The sequence below is a fragment of the Schistocerca serialis genome, chromosome 7 (genome assembly GCF_023864345.2).
Source record: "Schistocerca serialis cubense isolate TAMUIC-IGC-003099 chromosome 7, iqSchSeri2.2, whole genome shotgun sequence".
Classification (NCBI taxonomy): Eukaryota; Metazoa; Arthropoda; class Insecta; order Orthoptera; family Acrididae; genus Schistocerca; species Schistocerca serialis.
Window position 1 is genome coordinate 36,973,846 of NC_064644.1, and position 27,022 is coordinate 37,000,867.

Here is a 27,022-nt window from a genome sequence, read left to right on the forward strand (position 1 = left end):
TTTTGAAATAAAAAATTATTATTGGGAGACTTGTTGGAGAATAATTACAATAAATAAAATTTTTCATTATCTAATGATTATATTAATTAACAGTATACCTTATTCCTCATCTTGACCATTGTTGCCGACCGCCTACATCACACAACCGCACTGGGCTGCTACTACTGACCGACCGCTCTGCATGACGACTACAGACTGAGTACTGCTCTCAACTAGACAGAGCTACAGACTCGCAACGACTGCTGACTGACTACTGACAGAGAACCGCTCGCAACACTCGCGCGGTCAAGCGCATACTCTCTGGTCACAGATGCTACAATGCCTCGCCATCGCTGCTGCGTTACATACGTGTTTCAAGTAATAGGCTTAACATGAGAAGAGGCATCAATGTTAGCACTGAATAGGGGATCATGGAGGAATTTTGTAAGGGGGACTATGCTCCAGACTGAACGCTGTAAGGCATAATCAGTCTTAAATGATGATGATATGCAAAATCGCTAAGCGGGTCTAAGGCTTCCATTCAGTTGCTTGTTGACAAATCTGGTGCGGTGGCTGAAGATAGCAAAACGAAAGCCGAAAACTTAAACTTCACGTTCAAGACATCGTTCACGCAGGAGAATCGTACAAACGTACCGTCATTTGACCACCGGACAGACTCCCGTGTGGACAAAATAGTAATAAGCATCTCTGGCGTAAAGAAACAACTAAAGGAATTGAAAATAAGCAAGTCACTAGGTCCGAATGGAATCCAAATTCGGGTTTCCAAAGAGTAGTCTACGGCATTTGCCCTTACTTAGCTTGCGTTTATCGCGAATCTAAGCGACTGGAAAGAGGCGCAGGTGACAACTATGTGCAGGGTGATCAAAGAGTCAGTCTAAATTTGAAAACTTAATAAATCACGCAATAATGTAGATAGAGAGGTACAAATTGACACACATGCTTGGAATGACATGGGGTTTTATTAGAACCAAGAAAATACAAAAGTTCAAAAAATGTCCGACAGATGGCGCTTCATCTGATCAGAATAGCAACAATTAGCATAACAAAGTAAGGCAAAACAAAGATGATATTCTTTACAGGAAATGCTCAATATGTCCACCATCATTCCTCAACAATAGCTGTAGCCGAGGTATAATGTTGTGAACAGCACTGTAAAGCATGTCCGGAGCTATGGTGAGGCATTGGTGCTTCCGGTAATCCCAAAGCCAATAATCGCACGGACTGAGGTCTGGGGACCTGGGAGGCCAAGCATGACGAAAGTGGCGGCTGAGCACAGTACCATCACCAAACGACGCGCGCAAGAGATCTTTCACGCGTCTAGCAATATGGGGTGGAGCGCCATCCTGCATAAACATCGAACGTTCCAGCAGGTGTTTATCAGCCAGGCTGGGGATGATGCGATCCTGTAACATATCGGCGTACCTCTCACCCGTCGCGGTAGCAGTTACCTGCTGTCCAGCGCCATCTGTCGGACATTTTGTGAACTTTGTTTTGTTTTGGTTCTAATAAAACCCCATGTCATTCCAAGCATGTGTGTCAATTTGTACCTCTCTATCTACATTATCCCGTGGTTTATTAAGTTTTCCAATTTATACTGACTTTTTGATCACCCGGTGTAAGAAGGGCGAAAGAATGATCCCGCAAAATTACGGGCCAATGTTTGTAACTTCGGATTGCTCCAGAATCCTTGGACATATTCTCATTTCGAATACAATAAATATTGTGGAGACTGAGAAGCTTATGTCCACAAATCAACATGGTTTTAGAAAGCATCCCTCTTGTGGATCTCAGCTTGTCCTTTTCTCACACGATATTCTGTGAACTATGGATGAAGGGCAACAGCCAGATGCCATATATCTCGATTTCCGGAAAGCATTTGACACGGTGCCGCATTGCACGCTGTTAAACGAATAGCCTCGCAGATATGTGAGTGGCTCGAAGTCTTCTTAAGTTATAGAACCCAGTATGTTGTTCTCGACGACGAATATTCATCAGAGACAAGCATATCACCAGGACTGCCCCAAGAGAGTGTGTTAGGTTCGCTGTTGTTCTCTATGCAATCAGCGGTTATTTGCTGACAATAGTACTGTAACAACAGGGTTTCTAGCACAAAGTACCGTTATCCAAGATAGTGGCGATGACGTCATCCAAGATGGCGGCGATGGCGCCGTCCAAGATGGCGGCCATGACGTCATCCTAGATGGCAGATTTTGGTGGGAAAGTGCCATGCCACCCTCCCTCAGAAAAATGGCGGGAATTTAAAATACAACAGGATAATGCGTCACACCTAGGAAAATGGCGGGAAGAATGGACATGTCTTTATTATTTAACCAGTTTCAAGCATATGTGTTCGCCACTGAGTCTGGACTGCAACTGACTTAGTTGATATCGTCGGCACCAGAGAGCGCCACCGTGACGTCATCCAAGATGGCGGACTGTGGCTGGAAGAAGGTCAATTGTGCTACCTCCACTAACCTAACCCCCCCCCCCCCCACAAGGAAATGGCGGGAAGATCAAATTCCAACATGATACTGGATCACGCCTAGGAAAATGTATGGAAAAAAGTACTTGTCTTTATTATTTAGCCACTTTCAAGGAGATGTATTGGCCACTGGGGCTGGACTCGAACTGACTTAGTTCATATCGTCGCTACCAGAGAGCACCAGCATGACATCAGCTGATGACACAAGTGCCATTATTCAAGATGGCTGCACCCGATGTATCCACCATGAGCTCCAGAGCTCAAGTGGCTTAGTAGATGTCGTCAACACCAGAGGACGTCACCGCGACATCGCCTGATGACGCAAGACCGCCTGCTCTCTCTCTCTCTCTCTCTCTACCTCGCGCTCGTGCGCATTATACCCGGACACGCGCCACGCCACCGGTCCACAGGCGTCCGACCACTTACGTCACGCACCCTCAGCCGCCACCTCCATACACGCGCCGGACGTAGTCTTCTGTAAATATGCTAACCTATCAATTACCTAAGTACTTAAATTAATTTCGATTTTAATCATATTAAATAAGTCATTTTGCAATTTCATATCGGTATGAAAAGGTGTTCACTATACTTTCAACTACCTGGTTTCAACTATTTTTCAAGGACCAGACCGCCACCTCTTCCTAGGAACCGTCGGTGAGTTTCAATTCTTGCAGTAAAGAAAGATCACTTGCGCTTTCGCTTCCAACCTAAGAAAATTGGGGTGAAAGAAAGGACACTTGTACTAACCTCATCCACCCAACCACCACTTCCTCCTAGGATTCAGCGCCAAGTGTGAATTCTGCCAGTAAACAAAGCTCACTTGCGTTTTTGCTACCAATGTAAGAAAATTGCTACAATCGAAGCTCACCACCACCACTAACCTAAGTCGCAAGACCGCCACCTCTTTCTAGGGCCAGGTGGTAAAAGGACTCAGCCTGCACTAGGTTGATGGAGAGAGGAAGGAGTGTACTTTATTTATTTGGGAGCAATTTATTTACAGATGGAGTATACGTATCACAGATCACATGCTCTGACATGCTCCACAGCATACAGACCGGCAAACTACTCCTACATAACTCATGTACAAAGCTCTACACACACTCTTGCCAATTGTAAACCATCGAAAATAACACATTGCACAACCTATAGACATGCGAACCACTCATAAACAATGCAGAGCATTTACGTCCAAATAGCCAGACAAATAATAAATTGTCAAAATAATAATCCATGTAAAAGACTCTACTTGTTAATCGTCAACTGTCGAAATCATACATCAGCCTCTATTTAAACAATTAGAGGCACCACCACCAGCAACTATACTCGCCACTGAGTCCATAGCCCAACCGACTTAATTCATATCAATGCCACTAGAGGACGCTGTACTGACGTCAGGTGATGACGCAAATACCGTAATCTAAGATGGCGCCACCTAGTGGGTCCACCACGAGCTCCAGACCCCAACTGGCTTAGTACATTTCCTCGCCGTCAGAGGACGCCACAATAACACCAACTGATGACGCAAGTACAGCTATCCATGATAGCGGCAAACAGTGTGTTCTCCACGAGGTCTAATAGTACCACCAGCAGAGGATGCCATCGTCCTTTTCGTGACTTAAACCAAGATCATTAGAGAAAATGGTGGCAAAACGACTCAGCCTACTCTGGGCTGCTGGGGAGAGTAAGGACTGACAGCACTCTATTTATTTTGAAACAACTTCTTTAACGATAGAGTATATTTATCACACTATCACAAAACACCCACCCAGATATGCCTGGGGCCATGTCGCACAGCCCACAGACTCTCGTAATTTCAGTACACAATAGAAAACTGCTCCTAAATAATGCAGTACACATATCTGCAAACACGCTCAGTACTCGTAAACTGTCCAAAAAAGCATAGCACATGCTACGGGGCCGCGCACAAAATAATGCAATCAATGCGAGCAAGCACCCTCCGCCACGCCCTGTCCACAGGATCGCGAAGTCACACTCCCGTCAGCTGTCAAACCGCGCACAGCTCCCTGCTCAGCTTCCGCAAACATGAGGTGGCGACAGCCGCATTCATACTCCACACCCATGAAATTCCTATCCAAATACGCGTTCACCTAGACGCCGACGATGACGCGAGCGAAGCTGGTCCGCGCGTGCCACAACCCTCGTGAAGTGAGGCGGCCGCAGCTCGGGTCCCGTCCGCTCGCTCGCACTCGCCAGCCGCCGCCACCGAACACTGGTGAAAACTGCATGCCTCTATACAGTCACCGTTGTACTGTAATAGCATTCCAAAGGGCGTTCACGCCAGTCTCATATTCGAGGCATCTCCAGGCGCCACTTGTCTTTACCATTGAAGGCAGAATAGCACAGAGCGTGTTGACACACGCGTTAAACCGCACATACTCACCCCCCAGCGTTACTCCTCTCCATCTAAAATGTTCTCAACGTTATTCTTACGTCACATGGCTCTGTAAGAAAATAAGAGCCAAATCAACCTCTCGGGAATTGTATAGTGTCCCAGAAATAGTTAACGCTTGCTTTCTTTATGCCTCAGCTTGCATGCACACAAATTCTTACCCTAACAGAACCTGTTTACCAAAATATCGCCGAATCCAGTCTTCCTCCTGGACATAACGTGATAGCCTTCCTGCTGTAAACATATGCAAATGTTCTCACCGCTCCTATATACCACCACAATCAATCGAGCATTCTCGTTGGCTCTTATCGAATTTACCAGTAGAATTACTAACGCTGTCAGTATCGAAGCACCATCCACCTTTTCTTTTTGGGGCTTTCTGTAGTTATTTTGCAAAGATTGCTAAACTGCACAGACAGTTCCCTCAATGTATACACCCCCAACCTGCTCTTTCTTTCTACAGACGCTACACTCAGTGGTAATAAACTATTTTACACTGATCACCATTTCGCACCGAAAACTAAACATCGCAAAGTTGTCTACAGGTCATCAAATACATACCATACCTGCAAGAATATTGGAGCGTCAAACCGATCTACAACCAGGGAATATATCACTGAGTACTGTCTACACCTAGTAAACATGCAATTCATATCCCTCACCATACCAAATCATCCTCTTTACATCAGCGAACCGAAGTCACTCTCTCAGAACTGATGTGCAAAAAAAAATGGTTCAAATGGCTCTGAGCACTATGGGACTTAACAGCCGTGGTCATCAGTCTCCTAGAACTTAGAACTACTTAAACCTAACTAACCTAAGGACATCACACACATCCATGCCCGAGGCAGGATTCGAACCTGCGACCGTAGCAGTCGCGCGGTTCCGGACTGCGCGCCTAGAACCGCGAGACCACCGCGGCCGGCAACTGATGTGCAAAGATAGGCTTTTTTCACCCCGGCATAAGCGCGGTACTGTTTCCGCTTTCTTGCTCGCATTTTTACAAACATCTTCATACTCCTCTATTAAAAGGACAACCATACTTTCACCATAATATTGTACCATGTTAACTGTACTTCTCAATATCAAGCTCTAGGCAGCATCCTACCGACCACTCACGCAACATAATGCAGTAGATACAGACTGGGAATTATTTCTTTACAAACCAGAAACTTTAGCTAGGTGGAGCCTGCTCTAGACAGCTCAATTACTAGAAACAAACAGACGAAAAATGATATTTGCGCTCTCGAATACCATTGTCGGTGATGTAACATATTCCAAATCATCCCTGTAATTTACAAGCCAACTAAGGTCTTTCCCAGGTCTAGAGAACAGGCAAACGTGATTCCAGCACCCACCACAATCGATATTCTCTCAACTAAATAAAGGCACCAAATATGCAGAAGCAGTCGACCGAACAATTTACATGGGAGGGAATAATGCTCCACCGCAAATGCACCATCTTCTCAAAATTACACCTGATCACGAAAGCCGCCCAGCACATACTAAGTATTAGTTCGCTATTCGGTTGTCTAGAAGATGGTAAAGTAAACTACGATGCATTCCTACACCCCAACAGGTCTCTGCATTCGGAAGACTGCCACCATTAACATGGGAACACGAATCAATACCACCACAGACTTTGCATACACGGACATATTCCAGAAAACCGGTCGCATATATGTTTATCATTATACTTACAATTAAATGTTACAATTGTGTTCTCAATTGAACAGCATTCGAGAATGAGCGAAGTATCGGAAATACACTCTCTTGTCGGCAATGGCTCTGGAAATAGCTGTTGTACTTTCCTTACCACTAGACATACTCTTCCTTTCGCTATCACAGTACTCCAAGTCAAATCCATACCCTCCCTATAACAGCTTATAGACATTTCCTTTACACAAACAGATATACTTTATAAACCTGATGCTCAAATGCGAACATATCATACACCCAGCACTAATACTAAGTATAATATTACCTCCTCAATAACTGTATGCATACGACACCAAATAATACTGATCGAAAATCAGCAATGGGTGTGCATGTCTCTTACATTCTTCCTGCTAGTCATACAACCCTGTCATAGACGTAATCGAGCATATATTAAAGAAAAAAATCCCGATCCCAGCAACTACTGCATGTTACTCTCGCAAGCGCTCATCGTTCTACAGGTGCACCCAAGTTGTTGTTGTTGTGGTCTTCAGTCCTGAGACTGGTTTGATGCAGCTATCCATGCTACTCTATCCTGTGCAAGCTTCTTCATCTCCCAGTACCTACTGCAACCTACATCCTTCTGAAACTGCTTAGTGTATTCATCTCTTGGTCTCCCTCTACGATTTTTACCCTCCATGCTGCCCTCCAATGCTAAATTTGTGATCCCTTGATACCTCAGAACATGTCCTACCAACCGATCCCTTCTTCTAGTCAAGTTGTGCCACAAACTTCTCTTCTCCCCAATCCTATTCAATACCTCCTCATTAGTTACGTGATCTACCCACCTTATCTTCAGCATTCTTCTGTAGCACCACATTTCGAAAGCTTCTATTCTCTTCTTGTCCAAACTAGTTATTGTCCATGTTTCACTTCCATACATGGCTACACTCCATACAAATACTTTCAGAAACGACTTCCTGACACTTAAATCTATACTCGATGTTAACAAATTTCTCTTCTTCAGAAACGATTTCCTTGCCATTGCCAGTCTACATTTTATATCCTCTCTACTTCGACCATCATCAGTTATTTTACTCCCTAAATAGCAAAACTCCGTTACTACTTTAAGTGTCTCATTTCCTAATCTAATTCCCTCAGCATCACCCGATTTAAATTGACTACATTCCATTATCCTCGTTTTGCTTTTTTTGATGTTCATGTTATATCCTCCTTACAAGACACTGTCCATTCCGTTCAACTGCTCTTCCAAGTCCTTCGCTGTCTCTGACAGAATTACAATGTCATCGGCGAACCTCAAAGTTTTTACTTCTTCTCCATGAATTTTAATACCTACTCCGAATTTTTCTTTTGTTTCACCCAAGTATCCATGTTAAAACCTATAACCGCGAATCGAGGTACGACATTACCTCTGAATGAGGTGGTGTTTTGCTGACAAATACCGTGTCGGTGATCGTAGAAATGTGTGTATTAAGAGCCAACGGTGCAACCTCGCGATAAACTTAATGAACTCTGAAACTCGTTCGGCTAAGGAACGTCGTATGCAAGCACTATTTGCGACTCCATCACACCGCACGCTACTGCATGATTCATTACTTCTTGCAACGCATCCTGTCTCGAGACCATATCAGACGTTCCGCGATATATCTGCTGAGCTATAGGCGATGACAGATAGTAGAAGTAGATGATGTGCTGATTGAGGTCCTAAGAAGAAAAGTACACACCAACTTCTCAGATCTCTAGCCTTACGCTACATATTAGAAATTATGTCCATTCAAACATATACTTGCATAGGCTCACACCCACAAGTCAATATTTCACACACTCTCATATCTTTAAACGAGTCACCTTCCTAGAATCTGTCTGCTACAATAAAATTACAACCTCCATTTAGTCACACCCTATACATCATCCACTCAAACCCATTTCTACTGCATTCCACAACCGCTAGTTCCAATTTAAGTCAGACAAAGACATATCCGACACATTCTGCAACCCTTTTAGAAAAAGAACGAGCTGAGCTACTGCAACAGGATCGTGTTTTGAGCATTCGGTGGAAATGCGCGCAATGTGGTGCGTACCCAAACTAGATACAAGTACTACAGATCGCCCAACATGCTATCTTGAGAGGTGGCAGAAGCCCCCTCTCATATTCTATGTTAATCTGAGTAATTCGATTTTCCTCTCTAATTGCATGCTGTGAAAAGTTGCTATTCCTTCACACGCGGACTTCCCATGCAGCGTCTCTCGTCACCCGGATGGTCCGGTGACAGGCAGGTTCTGCTGATCCTGAAAGGGTTAAGCCGACGGGTGTGAGGGAGTCGAGTGAATGCTTTCCAGATGCCGACATTGGCATAATAGCGGCGGAGACACGCCCCCAAGGGCTTGAAGGAGCGGCTGGGCTAGAGGTTCCGTTATTTCGGAGAAACGTAGCGAAAACACTTTTTGGCGGGCTACCAGCGAGGCGTGGGAATGACTTGTGTACCCAGGCAGTCTTGGCGGGCAAATTCCCGCGTTTTCTGCAAAATCGTAACTGTGATTGGCTTGCTCAGGGCATAGCTCCGTGACGTAGCAAAATCGGCGCAGAAATTGGCGCCAAGAATCTCCATTGGTGGAATGGTAGTGCTTCGGCAATAGAGTGGAATTTTCCGCCGGTTTTCGAGTTGCTGATTGGACCGTTTAACCACGGCCACTGTCGTGGGGGCGGGAATGTTCTGTGTTTGGATTGTACGGGTGCTCTTGTGGTAGTCGGCTCCCACCTTTCGGTCAGGGTAGTTTACAAGACTGAGCTCTCGCTGCTCTGGACAGCCTACCTTCCGTTGGCTGTCTAATATACTTTAATTTTTAATTGTAACTGTTTAACGAAGTTGCTGAAGTTTCGACTTCAACGTAACTTTCCGAGTACAGTTGGCAATTGAGCGTTCTGCGTACAAGCGGCCTATGTTGTCTGTCTTGGGCAGTTTTGGCTAAAGTTGACTGTATCGCTGTTACTGTGTGACTTCGCTTGTTAAAATCAATCACTGTGCCGTCAGTGATTGTGTGGCGAGCCTTCTTCGTCTCCCTCAGAGGTGCATTTATATTGATAGGAAGTCTTTAGTCTGGAACAACCAGACCAGGACAATTTGTTTCGGGCTATACTCGCAACATTATCATCACCACTACGGGACGTCGAAGCAACCAACCATCGCTTCCGGTACGCCAGATCGTGTCCTTGCAGTTACGAAGACAGCTTTGTTATGTATGTCCGCAGCACCGGCAAATCAGGGAATTTTCCTAGGTGATAATCAGAGCTCAGCAGAGCGCGCCTGTTCGTCTTTTCTAACTTTGTTCTGTCTTGGGTGTTCATTGTCTGAGTTATCACTACCGTAGCAGCAATTAATGTTGAGTTGGCTGGGTGTTTCTCCTAAGATTTGAGTTGCAAGGAATTGGCTCCACATACCACTTCGTCATAAATGTCACAATCTAGTTATGGACAACTTCACCTTCACAGCATTTATTTGAGTATCCAATTTGATCCAATTTGATGTATTGTAAATGTTTCATGTGTTTTGTTTATGATTTTGAGTTTAGTCATCATAAATTAAATTGTTATTTTGGAGAGAACTTTGATTCTGTTAATCGGTAGAGCATCCCTTTCATTTCTCACTACGTTACTGAAACTTTCCTTTATTTAATTAATGTCTATCCAATTAAATTATTGCAGGTGCTAAACTCTTTTCTACTCCACTTGCAGGGTCGATTACAGTCAGTTCGCATTTCTTCTTAATCCATGTGCAACAGCAAAAGTAGGAGTTAGAATAGGGGCGGCTTAGAGCATCAATTCCATATGACGATTCGTGAAGAATTTAGTGTTAAATACACTGCTAGCCCTGGAATCTCGCATAAAATGGCGACCCTTAGCCTCGCATCTTTCCTGTGAATCACTGATAAGAAAACAGTATTCTTAGTAGGAACATTCAAATTTTTTTTCTCTACTTTTTTTAATGATTAATACCCAATTTATGTTTCTTGTAGTTCGGTGATAAGTTTTAAGTAGCGGCGCATGATTGCTGTTTTTGTTTTCAGCGTATATATTTGTTTGTTTGTTCATTGTTTTATGTGTTTCTTTGATATGGTGTGGCACCATATCACATTTTGTCGGGTTTGTGTGCAGTTTCTGTACCACAACAAATCGTTCATGTAATTACAGCGTTGTTGAAATTTTATGTCTATGTGGAAAAATATATGGAGTAGATTATTTTTATTGTGCATTCTAGATAAATTAGTTTTTCATGAATGATCACGAGAAGTAAGGCACGACTATTATCCAGCGAAGCTAAAACAAAAGAGGATAGCATAATGGATAAGGGGCAGTTTACTGACGGGGATAGGTTCGGAGATGAGATGGGCACATTTGTAGCAGGACAGGACGACAGGGTCATTGATGAAGATGGTGATTTGGACGCGATCTTAGAGCAACGTCACCGCCGTGATTATGATAGTGAGCTAGAGGATGAAACAGAGACAGGCGCACAGGTCGAGGCGGTAGCAGAAGTTTATAATCAAACGAACGAGAGCAGACAGGGGCCAGCTCGGTCACGTCAACGCCCAGGTGTCCAGAGTTACGTCGCCCATGTGTGACGAGGATCAAAAAGATGACATAAAGCCAATACTGAGCTTCCTACGATCAATGAAAGAAGAAGCTGAAGAACAACGCAAGAAGGACAAGGAAGAAGATGAGAAACAGCGTAAGAAGGAGAAGGAAGAAGCTGACGAACAGCGTAAGAAGGACACTGAGGCAATAATTTCGCATATAGGGGAAATTCGTGGGGAATTACTAACAATAAAGAAAGAATGTGGAGAAGGAAAAGAAATGTCAATGGCAACACAAAAAGTAGCAGGCCTAGCCAAAACGGCAGCAACAGGGGCAATGAAAGTCGCGGAAGCAACTTCTCAACTCGCAGGGCGCTTGCGACGTGCGACACAAGCCCACTCAAAATCCCTAGCAGTCTTAAAAACCCAAGGTAGTATCGTGGTTACGAACATCACGAAACGAATGAAAGAAGTAGAGAGTCGGATAGCAAAATTAGAGCGAAACGGGCACACGAGCACTGCGCGTTCGGATACCAAAGATGGAGTACACAGAATTGTGTCTCCGAGGAAAAGCCCGCCGTGCTCTAGCCCAGTGACAGAGTGCAGAACTAACAAGGCACACGCAGAAACACCTAGTAATAGCTCCAATAATTATAGCCCACTTAGGAGAGTGACTGCTGAATGCCACCTCCACTGTGATACAGACGTAGCACATGACAGTTATCAGCAAGATAGAACAGGACACTCAGCAGACGTGCAAGTATCGGAAACGAGTGACAACACCAGTGCGAGGATCAGACAGGATTTTGATCACAATCACTTCGTGTCGATACTAAAATTCCAGAAGCTCAAAGAAAATGGAGGGTCGATGCATCCGAAGAGCTGGGTGATGCGGTTTACAAATTCATTACCGGCATCATGGCCAACCCAGGCAAAATTAGAATTCATGTGTGGACACATCGAAGGCCAAGCCGCGGAAAAGATGCGGGGTGTGGCAGCGACGTGTCGGACTCATCAGGAATTTGTTGGTGCATTCCTGCGGACCTACTGGTCAAAGGAAACGCAACACAGGATTAAAGAGGAAATAATATTTTGTCCTGAACTGGAAGTGTCCGGGCATAGGAGCGCAACCAAATTTCTTGATGATTTACTCAAGAAGAATCAATTTTTAGATAGTCCATATAGCAACGGAGAAATCATTAAATTTTGCTTTTCCAAATTGCCAGTTAGGTACCAACAGACACTCGTCGGGAAGTGTGGATCTGACATAGAAGCATTCAAGAGCCTATTGCGCGAACTCGAAGTACTCTTTGATAAACAAGACGCAAAGGACAGGAAGAAGGGGCAAAGTAACAAATACCACGGGCCAGGAAGGGAAGACGACAACAGACCGCGTAATCGCACTGGTCAGTTAGGAAACCAGGGTTACAGAAGTCAAGGTTACGCTATTCAAGGTTATGGAAACCAAAGACACGGAAACCAGGAAGTCACGGAACAGGGTCAATCTAGACAAGGAATCTGGGATAGGAGGAATAACGAACGGCAAAGCGACCGTAATTGGAGAGAGCTAAACCAAGGCCAGCAGTGGCGCCAGGAGATTGAAACTAGACCCGCAAATCCTAATGCACGTCAGAGGAGGGGGAGCTTAACAAGGGATTGACGCGACTAGTGCGAACACAGGCCGCCGGAATCTCGCACGTAATCTCGGACCTGGCCAACTACGGATGATAAATTACGAAGATTTATCAGAAATCCTGCTCGAAGAACATAAAACAACTCCTCGACAGGATCAGCAGCCTCTTATCACAGTAGCAATAGCTGAAAAGAGTATGAATGCGATAATAGATAGTGGAAGCTACATAACAGCAATATCTGAGGCAGCATACAAGAGGTGCTCTCAGGAGATGGACTGGCCTGTCCTATCGGTTAAGAAAACCAAAATAAAAGGGGCATTAGCGGGTAAATGTACGGAGCTCACTCAGCAAACAAGACTGGAATTCTCCTGCCAAGGACACAAAATAGAGTCTAACTTCTGGATCGTGCCAAGTATGGCGATCGACATGATAATAGGAACGGACTTCCTAAATGAGCATGAACCGATAGTTGATCTAGGACGAGGTGAAGTGGTTTTGAGGAAAGGGAATCCCGTCCACATTAAGTTCGACGACCAGCTGATCCCAGCTCAACTACCGTCTAACTGTGTACGGATAAACTATGCGTGTCTGAAAGACAGAAAGGAAGAACAGGTCGACGTTGCGGGTAGGAGAGAGGACACGGATGAGAATGAAGTCGGAATAATGGGAGAAATAAAGGAGAAAATAGGAGAAAAAGTGGAAGCAATAAAGAATATAAGGTGCGACCACCGCAAATAACTTCATAAATTACTGGTAGAACATGCGGAGGTTTTCATTCCCAAGACAGGATCATAAAGAACTTCCAATATGAATTCCGTGTACGTCCGCACAACCAGTTTCGTGTGCCACCCTACCCAATCCCCTTGGCATATCGACAGAAAGTAGCAGCTGAAATTACGCGAATGCTGAGTGAAGGAATAATAGAACGTACGGCTTCAGCCTATAATAACCCGTTAAGAGTAGTCGAGAAGGCAGATGGTAGTATTCGTTCAGTCTTGGACTCGCGACAAATTAATACCGTAATAGAACCCGAAACAGACAGACCGGAACGATTAGAGGAACTCTTACAAAACTTCCATGGAATATCAATCTTCTCATCAGTTCATCTAAAATCGAGTTTCTGGCAGATCGAGCTCCACCCAAATTGCAGACAGTACACAGCCTTTTCAGCATTTGGAAGGTGTTACCGGTTTCGTCGTCTACCATTTGGTTTGAACATTTCGTCTGCTGCATTCATTCGGGGGCTGGACGGCATACTAAGCGATAATTTGAAACGTCATGTCACCAGCTATGTGGACGATTGCTGATCGCGGAGAAATCTTGGGGAGAGCACAATGCGGTCCTCGGTGAACTCCTTGCGACATTCAAAGAATACGGAGTGACTATCAATATCGAAAAATCGAATTTTGGGACGTCTTCTGACAAATTTCTAGGACATATCATCACGGGTAAGGGCATTGCGCCAAATCCCGAAAAGATCGAAGCGATTGAAAAGTTTCCCATTCCTACGACAAAGAAGCAGTTAAGGGGGTTCTTAGGGATCATAAATTTTTACAACCGCTTTATACATGTCAAAACTCAGAGCAGTCCTAGGTTGCATCAACTTACAGGAAAGAAGATTCCTTGGGAATGGGATGAGGCGGCCAAATCCGAATGGAAAGCATTAAAATTCGCATTATTACAAACACCCATCCTCTCACACCCTAATTTATCAGAAAAGCTTTGCATAGTAACGGACAGTTCATACTCAGGTCTGGGTGTCATGGTGTTCCAAGACTATGTACATGAAGGAAACAGGGTGTGGAAGACAATTGCTTTTGGTAGCAGAGTACTAGTCAAGAGTGAGAGGAATTACTCAGTAACCGAGTTAGAGGCGCTGGCTATTGTATGGGCGTTTGAAAAATTCAGATACCTTCTGTTTGGTCGCAAGACGAGGGTCTACACAGACCACAAGGCACTCGAGTTCCTGATGACTGCAAAGCTTAATCACAGGTGGCTCATTAGGTGGGCATCATATCTGCAGCAGTACAATTTTTCGATAGAATATATCCCCGGCAGTCAGAACATTATTGCAGACGCCTTATCACGGTCACCGATAGGATTTGAGCACAACATGGAAGAAGATCTGGAGGAAAATCACTACTGCCTTTTCTATATGCAGAAAGTAGCCTTTGAAAATTTTATTACCTGTAGTATGCAGGACATTAAGAAGGAGCAAGACAATGACCCTGCCCTAGTGTTATTGAAACAGAAATGGATAGACAGAAGACACGCCACCGTCAGGCAGTTCTACCTCTTGCGGAAAGGCATAATTTTCCACCGAAATTATGCCAATGACACTGAATGGGGGGTATGCATCCCTGAACACGTAGTAAACAAGATTATATGGCATACTCACCTCAGCTATGGACACTTAAGACCACGCAAGTGCAATCTCAAGCTAAGGACCATGTGTTACTTTCGAAACATGGAGCGTCGAATTCGGAGGGTCCTGTCGGTGTGTGAAGACTGCGAAAAGGCTATGCACACCACTGTGAGCATGCAGGCACCCTTATACCCAATCGTACCGACCAAATTAAGACAATTAGTGGCAACAGATTTGATGGGGCCTTTGCCAAGAACAAGAAGAGGATATACTTACGCATTAGTGTTTGTTGAACTAACGTCCAAATACGTTACCTTTACGGCACTGAAGAGGGCGACAGGACGAACTGTATCACCAGCCCTAATCCGGGATTTCCTACCACAGGTTGGTCATGTGAGTAGAATTATTTCTGATAACGGATCACAGTTTAAGTCAAAAACATGGAAGGAGACGTTGCGTGGATGTAAAATTGATCCCATTTTTATATCTTCACACCATCCGAGCTCGAATGCTGCAGAACGGGTTATTAAGGAACTCGGAAACTAGAGCCGGTTGTACTGTAACAAACAGCACACGACATGGGACGTTTTCCTTAAAGACTTCCAGGAGGTGATCAATGAGGCACCCCATGGGATAACAAAATTGGCACCCATTACAGTACTGAAAAACCGGATTCCTAAGGACTTGATAACCGAAGTCGTAAACTTCCCACCAAGGGCGCGAACGCAGCACCGAGCCGTAGTGGATTTGGCTCTCAAGAGGATACGGGCTGCAGCAGAGGTCAGGAAGAGACGTCCCGACAGGGGAGCACGTCAACGACACTTCCAAATTGGACAAAGGGTGCTCGTGAAGTCTTTCCGACTCTCTAACAAACAAAAAATGAAATGCCAAAAATTCTATTTTGTTTACAACGGCCCGTACCGTATAAGGAGAGCAACTCACCACAATGCTTATGAATTGGAGACGCTGAAAGGAAAGAAGTCTATATGACTCCACCACATCTCTCACATAAAGGAATTCGTGGAATAGTAGTAGTGTAAGTGGTGTACATAGTAGAATAGGCAAATATATGAACCTTTCTTCGGGGAACAATAATCGTTGCATTAATAGAGTAAGATTGCTAAAGTATTAACACGCTGCGTTGTCTCGCATAAGAATTTACTGCTGCTATCCTTTTTTGTTTATGTTCGCGATTTCCAATGTCGATGGAGTAGGAGACACTACCCTTCCATGAGCAATGTTTTTGTCCTTTCCTGTCTGGTGTCCATGTTGAGGGATAATGATGAGTGAGGAGATGTCGCACAAACGAGCGCATACAAGAACGTGCTCTTAAAAGCGTTCTGAGAAGTCATGATACGCTCCATAGCGGCCACAACCAGTTCGTGAGACGTTCATAAAAATGCTTGCAGCTCGCGTCAGTGCACTGCAAGATTGTGGTATATTGCGTGATTTCGAGGATGAATATGGGCAGTATAGTTTTTACAGTGATGCGCCAGCATCGTTGTCTTGCAAGCCGGTGTGAACCTGTGAGCGTTTGACTCCAATGGTGCCCTAGACGATAGAAATGCGGGCATAAAGCCTACCATGCCAATGTGCTGGTTGGGGATTTATCGTGCTGCTTGTGACTGTCACAGATGAATAACCAAGGAATTATACTTGGAGATTCGTGACATACTGTGTAGCTGGTGTGTGGTGGGCGACGGAATCCTCAACAGGAACCAGTCCTGGCTTGGTCATATTACATTGCCTCTGGAAAGGTGTGCTTTGATCGCGAAAACCGCATCACATAGAAAAAGAAGTTGCAACTATAAATTTATTGTCTTGTATAGCCATGGCTAACCCAGTCTCTGGAGTTTCAGTGAGGCGTAGCGGGAATTCGGAGGCTGTGTCGTACGGCGCGCACATCACTGTCGTCAATAGCGGCGAGCAGCGAGACATCTCAGCGTAACAGGAATTATGTAACAGTATTGTATAAGGTAAAAAAAAGAGAGAGAGAGAGAGAGAGAGAGAGAGAGTACCATATACTAGGATAAGTTAAACTTTAGGATTTAACAGTGTTTGGCGCGCGCCTGTTGGGATGCTATTTTTCAGGTCACCAAACCACAGACGCGAGATGGAGGGACGACGGGCGAGCGAAAGTAGAATAGTTGCATGTTCTTTATAGCACAGTAAAACTTCGACCTGAATAATAACGATTTATTCAAAAGACATAGAATGTACACTCCTGGAAATGGAAAAAAGAACACATTGACACCGGTGTGTCAGACCCACCATACTTGCTCCGGACACTGCGAGAGGGCTGTACAAGCAATGATCACACGCACGGCACAGCGGACACACCAGGAACCGCGGTGTTGGCCGTCGAATGGCGCTAGCTGCGCAGCATTTGTGCACCGCCGCCGTCAGTGTCAGCCAGTTTGCCGTGGCATACGGAGCTCCATCGCAGTCTTTAACACTGGTAGCATGCCGCGACAGCGTGGACGTGAACCGTATGTGCAGTTGACGGACTTTGAGCGAGGGCGTATAGTGGGCATGCGGGAGGCCGGGTGGACGTACCGCCGAATTGCTCAACACGTGGGGCGTGAGGTCTCCACAGTACATCGATGTTGTCGCCAGTGGTCGGCGGAAGGTGCACGTGCCCGTCGACCTGGGACCGGACCGCAGCGACGCACGGATGCACGCCAAGACCGTAGGATCCTACGCAGTGCCGTAGGGGACCGCACCGCCACTTCCCAGCAAATTAGGGACACTGTTGCTCCTGGGGTATCGGCGAGGACCATTCGCAACCGTCTCCATGAAGCTGGGCTACGGTCCCGCACACCGTTAGGCCGTCTTCCGCTCACGCCCCAACATCATGCAGCCCGCCTCCAGTGATGTCGCGACAGGCGTGAATGGAGGGACGAATGGAGACGTGTCGTCTTCAGCGATGAGAGTCGCTTCTGCCTTGGTGCCAATGATGGTCGTATGCGTGTTTGGCACCGTGCAGGTGAGCGCCACAATCAGGACTGCATACGACCGAGGCACACAGGGCCAACACCCGGCATCATGGTGTGGGGAGCGATCTCCTACACTGGCCGTACACCACTGGTGATCGTCGAGGGGACACTGAATAGTGCACGGTACATCCAAACCGTCATCGAACCCATCGTTCTACCATTCCTAGACCGGCAAGGGAACTTGCTGTTCCAACAGGACAATGCACGTCCGCATGTATCCCGTGCCACCCAACGTGCTCTAGAAGGTGTAAGTCAACTACCCTGGCCAGCAAGATCTCCGGATCTGTCCCCCATTGAGCATGTTTGGGACTGGATGAAGCGTCGTCTCACGCGGTCTGCACGTCCAGCACGAACGCTGGTCCAACTGAGGCGCCAGGTGGAAATGGCATGGCAAGCCGTTCCACAGGATTACATCCAGCATCTCTACGATCGTCTCCATGGGAGAATAGCAGCCTGCAATGCTGCGAAAGGTGGATATACACTGTACTAGTGCCGACATTGTGCATGCTCTGTTGCCTGTGTCTATGTGCCTGTGGTTCTGTCAGTGTGATCATGTGATGTATCTGACCCCAGGAATGTGTCAATAAAGTTTCCCCTTCCTGGGACAATGAATTCACGGTGTTCTTATTTCAATTTCCAGGAGTGTAGATCGTTGGCAAATGGTAGTTAATTCTTGAGCATGTCTACTGTCGATCTATATAATTAATAGTAATATTAGTGTGGGCCTGCACATTTAGTTGTTCATTCAATATAGCGTCACACACCATGTACAGTAGTGAGATCGGTCTCTACACAAATATCAATAGATTATTTCCATGTCTAGATTAGATATACCAAGATTTTGTTATAATGATAGCCATAGATTGATAACTATAAAATTAAAATAAGGGTGTCTGAAATGACAGACCATCAATGTATCGTTATGTAAATTTATTATAGTATAGAAGGTCATGGGAAAAGTTAGGCATAAGATTTTTGTCAGAACTGTGCAGATGACGGGAATTGTGGCAATGCAGAGGCTGGCCGGAGCAAAAACAAGAGGTCTTCGACTACCTGCAAGAAGGCGAGCGTCAGCGCGTCACCTGACGAGAAGGGTGCGGCAGCGTCCGGTCCTATAAGCTGACAGTCACCGGACCGTATACCTGAGGGATTAGGCGGCAGACAGCCCTCGCCGGGCCACAAGCGAAAGTGTGGCTGGCCGTTGACACTGACACGCGACCCACACGCGACAGCCAGCTAGCTCTCCAGACGCGGCAGCCGTTTGGAGAGATTCCCTGCGGCAGACGACGTTGTCGTGAGTACACGAAGATCACATAAGGTGCCAGAACCTGTGCCTCATGTGTCTCAGGACAGAAAGGGACGCTATATAATCACCTATTTGAGTTTTTACAACTCACTAGCATTGGCCGATCTGCATACACAAATCAGTATCGTGCCACAAACTCTAACAAATGAATTGTCTCATTTCTAACTTATCCTCTCACTTAGAAAGCAGTTGTAGCAATCGTCGCTCCTAGTTCGATACTGTCTGGATGACCTCACACACTTGTGGAGTCACTCCACGTGCCATCATCCCTCGTCGAACTGCAGTATTGGGAAACGTAAAGTACTGTCCAGGGAGAGAAGAGACCTAGACTAGTGATGTATCCCAACTAGTAGACCTCAGAGACAATTAATCGACGTGAGGAGAGCCTATCACTATGTCTTCCTACCGTACTGTCGTGATCATATGCGTGGGTCTTGCTGGAATCTCAACAGAGTACTGCAGATGCTCCAGCAAACCCTATTGCTGTTGCAACAACGTAGCAACAACAGCCGACGTTTAGCCATATGTGATGTCAGTGCTGTGGCCCCATCCCAAAAGCCTCCCTCCAATGCTCAAGACATGGAACCACGTGCATCAATGCATATGACTCAACATACCAACCCCCTCAGAGAAACTAACGAATTTGTGAAGTGCTTTGAATATTTCTAACAATGTGATTTAGTGCCTCATTCTCAGCACAGTCGCGAACATTGTGCAATGTGCAAGCACTACTTGACACCCAATGAACCTTTTTTTTTTTTTAAATTTCTTTCTCTAGTGTTGTGTTTGTAATGTATGTTATACCTTGTATGTGTTTGTGAATTTGCACTATAATTCTTATGTAAGTGATAGAGTAGGGCGCAGAAATTACAAATTACTGTATTGTTCTTTACATCATGTTTTTTTTGTATTCTGAATTTTTTGTTGTGTGTATGCAAACAGTGTGCCTGAAGTCCCCATAAACTGAAGCAGATACCACCATTGTCATTGTGAATGGACCATCAGTTCAGGGAACATTTTGTAAGGGCTATTCTTGCTGCAGGGAGACAGAATGAATCGGAGGTTGTAATTAGATTCTGAAAGCTCACAAAGCGATTGTTAACTTAAATATTATCATGTGTGTTTGAGTTCAGGTTAGTTTAATGATTGAAATTGTTGTAACATCTTGGCCATTTAATTGCGGAGCACTCCAACTCTGATTGTAAAGAATAAACTGCTCCATATTTGGCTCACATGCCCGGCCCATATTTAGAGTGTGAATGTCTGTGTGAATCGGTGTTTGGAAGGGGCTCCCTGGGTATGGATGTGTGATGTGAGTGTTAGAGATCCATATTAAGAAGGTGAAGTTGGCTACATCATAAATAATCCTCCCTCTATGAGCTGCATTTTTCAGTTGCAGTGATTTTTTTATACAGTGCGGCATGTGGAGTCAGTTTGCACGATTGTTCTTGGGCGATTGACTCACTACCTTGCTCCTAAGTGAGCCAACCGCTCACCAATTACAATCTGAAATGGCGTAGGGGCTATGAGAGGTGGCAGAAGCCCCCTCTCATATTTCTATCTTACTCTGAGTAATTCGATTTTCCTCTCTAATTGCATGCGGTGAAAAGTTGCTATTTCTTCACACGCGGACTTCCCATGCAGCGTCTCTCGTCACCCGGGTGGTCCGGTGACAGGCAGGCACTGCTGATCTTGAAAGGGTTAAGCCTACGGGTGTGTGGGAGTCGAGTGAATGCTTTCCAGACGCCGACATTGGCATAATAGCGGCGGAGACACACCCGCAAGGGCCTGAAGGATCGGCTGGGCTAGAGGTTCCGTTACTTCATAGAAACGTAGCAAAAACACTTTCTGGCGGGCTAGCAGCGTGGCGTGGGAATGACTTGTGTACCCAGGCAGTCTTTGCGGGCAAATTCCCGCGTTTTCTGCAAAATCGTAACTGTGATTGGCTTGCTCAGGGCATAGCTCCATGACGTAGCAAAATCGGCGCAGAAATTGGCGCCAAGAATCTCCATTGGTGGAATGGTAGTGCTTCGGCAGTAGAGTGGAATTTTCCGCCGGTTTTCGAGTTGCTGATTGGAACGTTTAACCACGACCACTGTCGTGGGGGCGGGAATGTTCTGTGGTCGGTTTGTACGGGTGCTCTTGTGGTAGTCGACTCTCGCCTTTCGGCGAGCTCTGGCTGCTCTGGACAGCCTGCCTTCCGTTGGTTGTCTAAAATACTTTTATTTGATTGTAACTGTTTAATGAAGCTGCTGAAGTTTCGACTTCAACTTAACTTTCCGAGTACAGTTGGCAATTGAGCATTCTGCATACAAGCGGCTTATGTTGTCTGTCTTGGGCAGTTTTGGCTAAAGTTGACTGTATCGGAGGTACTGTGTGACTTCGCTTGTTAAAATCAATCACTGTACCATCAGTGATTGTGTGGCGAGCCTTCTTCGTCTCCCTCAGAGGCGCATTTATATTGATAGGAAGTCTTTAGTCTGGAACAACCAGACCAGGACAATTTGTTTCGGGCTATACTCGCGACATTATCATTACCACTACGGGACGTCGAAGCAACCAACCATCGCTTCCGGTACGCCAGATCGTGTCCTTGCAGTTACGAAGACAGCTTTGTTATGTATGTCCGCAGCACCGGCAGACTAGGGAATTTGCACTGTGATAATCAGAGCTCAGCAGCGCACGCCTGTTCGTCTTTTCTAACTTTGTTCTGTCTTGGGTTTCATTGTCTGAGTTATCACTACTGTAGCAGCAATTAATGTTGAGTTGGCTGGGTGTTTCTCTTAAGATTTGAGTTGCAAGGAATTGGCTCCACATACCACTTCGTCAGAAATGTCACAATCTAGTTTATGGACAACTTCACCTTCACAGCATTTATTTGAGTATCCAATTTGATGTATTGTAAATGTTTCATGTGTTTTGTTTATGATTTTGAGTTTAGTCATCGTAAATCAAATTGTTATTTTGGACAGAACTTTGATTCTGATAATTGGTAGAGCAGCCCTTTCATTTCTCACTACGTTACTGAAACTTTCCTTTATTTAATTAATGTCTATCAAATTAAATTATTGCAGGCGCCAAACTCTTTTCTACTCCACTTCAGGGTCGATTACAGTCAGTTCGCATTTCTTCTTAATCCATGTGCAACAGCAAAAGTAGGAGTTAGAAAAGGGGGGGCTTAGAGCATCATTTCCATATGACGATTCGAGAAGAATTTAGTGTTAAATACACTGCTAGCCCCGGCACCTCGCAATTTTCGTTATTCTATACCCACCCCAACACAGAAAAATTACGAACTATTAAAGCTCATACTATTTACAAGTCACCTAGGTGTCAACGCGGTCGCTATGACGTATAGCTACGGTGTGCCTCCAGTGCGAAGAAAGACATTTCACAATACTTCCCCAGAATAGCGCAGTGTGCAGCCATCTCGGCATTCCTAACGCTTCACCGAGTCCGACACATCAAACCGCAGCTGCCTATGTGGAGACGATCATATTAAATATACAAACACCGCATAGACCACTCTAAACTTTCATCGCCTGTACTCTAAGCGAATTATGGTATGAGACGCTCCCTCTGCTCCTGTTTCAAACATTGTTTTCTAACACGTTTTGGTACATTGCCAAACATTTCGTTTTCTGCCACGACTTCGAGGTCTGTGTCAGATTCTAAACTGACATTAAGACGCTCTGATCCATGAGCTCTCGCGGAAAACTAGGCATCACACAATGTAAATAATATTCTTACGGAGGATAGCATAACACTGAATGATTTTTAAATAAAACACACTTGCAACATAAGGAAACTAGAAGAGTTTGGCAGCGTTGTGGAGAGTTTCCAAACTACAGTCCGAAAGTGATTCATGACCCCTACATTTAAATGCATATGTCACCGTGACGGAATAGATGATGGCTCGGCGTCCCATTCGTAAATTTGCGCTCATATACGCGATCACTGTTTAGCTGCTGGCAACCACTGAGAAGTTGTCTCCCACCCACAAAACTTTTTACCCAACTCATATAGGTAAGGAAAGGGGTTCGCTACGCTTTCAACTACCTAGTTTCAACTACTTTTCAAGGTCACCCAACCGCTCACTTCCGCATCTGAAATACAGGCACATAGATCGATGTATGTAGGAAATGTCTTAGGATTTTTGGTAGGTTAGCCATTAAGACAGGTAAATATCCTCATACAAAATATTTATTAACTTTTGCACATACATTTACATACAGAAAACAACTCTTTCCTTATTTTTCTTAGGTGTAGCTTTAATAATGTCCAATTTAATTTTTAACTTATAACTTAAATCCACATCTGAATCGTGTATTTGTTTCTCCAGCCAGTAATTTGACAAATACAGAGAAGGTATATTCTAGAATTCTAATACATACCTAATTTTCTTCCTGTAAAATACTAGATTTATGGCTTTAACAATTAGCTCGGTTTCTTCCTGCAGCTCTTCTAGGCGAGAGCATTCGGACTTTTTAATTTTTCCTCGTATCTCCTCCATGACGCTACAGTTAAAACGTTCCACGTCTTTCTGTGTGTATGTCGCCAACTCTTCTGGTCCACATTCTTGCGGGATTTCTGTATAGAACTTTAAGTTTACAATTTTTGCAAACTAGTGGCCGTTAAATGTAGTTATTCCGTCAGTTTTAAACTCGGCAAATGGCTGTTCTGTTCTTAGGCGGACAACATCTAGCTCGCGACACTTAGATAGAATATAACCATCCTTTTTAAGCCGATCCAAATGGGAAGAGAGCTTAATAAACACATTTTTCGTGTATCCCTTGATATAATAAACGTTCTCGACTCCACTGATTTCGGCCAGTACTCCAGCACGTGACCAGTTTCCGTGGCTGTTTACTGTAAATGCCAATATTTTGTATTCCCCCTTCGTAGTCAGATTTTTCCATACAGAATGTTTAAATCCGTACGTAAACCTGGCCTGCACATCGGCCATAGTATTCTTGCTTTATAGCAGTTGTCTTCTCCATATACTCCAGTCTCATTTTCTTTACCTCGAGTTCCTTCATTTCCAGTTTTCGTTTCCGTACACTTAATACATTAACTGCACTTACAGGAGTAATTTCTTTAATGGGGAATGGTTTAAGTCTGTCTGATACATTGGTCCTTTTTCTTAAGACTTGTGGTATAACATTATTTGTAGGAACCAGTCCCAATTCGGCGATACCTATATCGGACGGTATTGTGGACAACAGGGTTATAGACTGAGAAAAATAAGTTTCTCCTGCTTTAACATAACACTTCTGCGTAATTCTTATGTTGTCTTTGTTTGAGTCAGTCTTATGAATCTCCACATTGTTTACAGATAGATAATTAAAAGTGTATGCAGACAGAGCATAATTTATAAGCTTTTCTTGGTCTTGAGAGTCCTGCAGACTTACTTGCACACCAGTCAATTTTCGGGTGTTCTTAGTATCCCAGTAGACAAACTGTAGTTCGTTGTTAAATACCATACAGCAACTGCTTTGTAAATTATTAGTTAGTTGACACCACATGGATGCAATTGGCAAAGAGTAAAGTGGAGCACATTGTAAATACTGCTTGTTGGTGCCTAATACACTTAAACAGCTCTGCACTGCGTCGAACACAGGATACATTGTATATTGTGGCCTCCAGCCTGGTAATTCCATGCTCCTTAGCCAAAGAAGGCGTAAATGTTTCCCGTAGTCGCGTGTCTGGACTCTTTACAAAATCTATAAGATGGTTACGTATAACTTTGTTTACTCCTGGACTTGTGATTTGGCATATAAATTTGTTATATACGTTTACCCGACAGCCGAGCGGTTAGGCGCTACAGTTTGGAACCGCACGACCGCTACGGTCGCAGGTTCGAATCCTGCCTCGGGCATGGATGTGTGTGACGTCCTTAGGTTAGTTAGGTTTAAGTAGTTCTAAGTTCTAGGGCACTGATGACCTTAGCAGTTAAGTCCCATAGTGCTCAGAGCCATTTGAACCACTTTTACCCTACAATTGGAGCTCATCCACGTTAAACAGTCTATTCCAGCTGTTGTATCGTTGTTCACAATCACATTGCTGCTTCCCTGGTGGTCTCCTTCCATGCAGAAGTCGTGGGTTGTTATTAGGTGGTCGCACATATCCATTTTATTGAAAATTCCGGCAAAGTCTTGCGTTATGTCTAAATCCAAAGGCTAGTAATCGTCTACAAGCAGCTGCTGCAATACTCCGGGCAACTCTTCCATTATAACATCCAATTTAACGTCCGCTAATTCCGCTTTATATGGTATAGCCACAGGATTTTTCTATTTCTTCGAAATCGTCTCCAGTGCTTCCTTGCCGATTTTATCCAATATTCCTCTTGCTATAACACTGCCGCTTCCACGTAGGAGAAATGGTAGCTTCGCCTTGACACCATGTCTCGCGGTGACGAACTTGGAGAATTTACTACGTAGATAACAGTTAAATGAGCCACACATCTCCTTTTTTAACGTTACAGATCGTCCCTTCTCTAACTGCTCGTAACAGTCCTCTTGATCACAGATTTTAGCTACCATAATATTATCGCAAAAGGGTTCTGTAATAGGAGTACGCACATTTAAATTCTTCTTGCTAAGGAGCGTACCATTTTCGGTGTAATTTGTGTTACCAATGTCGGAAAGAAGATTGTCCAGGTTCTGCAGTAGTAACCAGGCTGGAGGCCACAATATACAACTACAGAATGGATCGTGTGTTAGACCCAGTGCAAAGCTGTTTAAGTGTATTAGACACCAACAAGCAGTATTTACATTGTGCTCCACTTTACTCTGTGCCAATTGTATCCATGTGGTGTCAACTAACTAATAATTTACAGAACATTTGCTGTGTGGTGTTTAACAACGTTCTACAATTTGTCTACTGGGGTAATAAGAACACCCGAAAATTGACTGGTGTGCAAGTAAGTCTGCAGGACTCTCAAGACCGAGGAAAGCTCTGGCTTGGCTGTATACAGTTTTAATTATCTGCCTGTAAACTATGTGGAGATTCATAACTCTGACTCAAACAAAGACAATGTAAGTATTACGCAGAAGTGTTATGTTAAAGCAGGAGAAACTTATTTTTCTCAGTCTATAACCCTGTCTGCAACGGTACTTTCGCGTTCTCGTCAATACGGTACGAGAACGTTTAAGTTCTACCACTGTAAAGATGGAAGATCCGCGATTCGGAATGTCAGAATTGTGCAGTAAGTAGCGGCAGGAACACCACCACAAAATCACGCAGCACTAACACTCCAAACCATCGACTCTCGGAGAGAGATTTTAACCGTGTAAAGTATCGAACTATTTTTCTCCGAATCATACAGTTTGGGGGAAAAGCAGTGAGAATAATTACTTTTGGAAACCTTTTATCAGGCAAAGCCTGTTATAACAATAAACTGTTCGCTTAATAAAACGGCCGCCAGCCCAAATCGGGCACAGTGTCTACACAAAAAGATGAAGTTAATTTTCGACACTGAATAAATAACTACTTTCACTTACTACGGTCACTTGGCAGTAAGTACTATTTATCCCACTTTCTGTTACTTATGGAATTTATCACTATGCCTCAGTAATTAT